Raw genomic sequence first — 1096 nt, 5'->3', positions numbered from 1 at the left:
TACAACAACGGGATGGGTGATGTGTTGGACGGGACTACTCCCAATTCGTGAATGAACTTTTTCATCCACACGGCTTCTTTGGCAGCTTCACTTGCGGCAATGTATTCGGCTTCGGTTGTGGAATCTGCCATGGACCCCTATTTGCTATTTTTCTAGCAAACAGTACACGATCCTATCGTGAAAACGTACCCAGATGTAGACTTTCTATCATTTGGATCCAACTGGAAATCAACATCAGTATACCCCTGGATCTGTAGTGAGCTACCATTGAATACCAGACAAAACTCTTTTGTCCTTCGAATGTACTTAAGTATATTTTTCACAGCGGTCCATTGCTCCTACCCTAGGTTGGCCTGGAATCTTCTTACCACACTCACTGCCTGAGCAATGTCAGGATGAGTGCACAGCATCGCATACATGATGCTCCCTACGACTGACGCATAGGGAACATCCTTCATGCCCTCAATCTCCTCAGAAGTCTTAGGAGACATCTTCTTGGAGAGAGTGACTCTGTGCCTGAAAGGAACATTTCCTTTCTTGGAGTTCTCCATGCTGTATCTCTTGACTATTTTGTCAATGTAAGCAGATTGGGATAATCCTATTATCCACTTCGATCTATCTCTATAGAGTTGAAGACCCAGTATATAGGAGGCTTCTCCAAGATCTTTCATGGAGAATTGCTGTGAAAGCCATACTTTCACCATAGTCAACATTCCTACATCATTCCCAATGAGTAGAATGCCGTCTACATACAAAACCAAGAACGTAACCTTTTCCCCACTGGACTTCTTGTAAACACAGGGCTCATCCGGATTCTGCTCAAAGTCAAACTTTTTTACAGTAGAGTCAAACCGGATATTCCAACTCTTAGAAGCTTGCTTAAGTCCATATATGGATCTATTTAATTTACATACCATGTGTTCCTAACCCGCAGCTATGAAACCTTGCGGTTGCTGCATGTAGATATCTTCAGTAAGATCTCCATTCAGGAATGCAGTTTTGACATCCATCTGCCAAATCTCGTAGTCATGGTATGCTGCTACAGCTAGTAGGATCCTAATGGATTTAAGCATGGCCATGGGCGAAAAGGTTTCCT

This window comes from Nelumbo lutea, chromosome 1 (genome assembly GCF_056320005.1).
Source record: "Nelumbo lutea isolate HS-2025 chromosome 1, American lotus-T2T, whole genome shotgun sequence".
In the NCBI taxonomy this organism is placed as follows: Eukaryota; Viridiplantae; Streptophyta; class Magnoliopsida; order Proteales; family Nelumbonaceae; genus Nelumbo; species Nelumbo lutea.
This window is presented reverse-complemented; position numbering follows the sequence as displayed.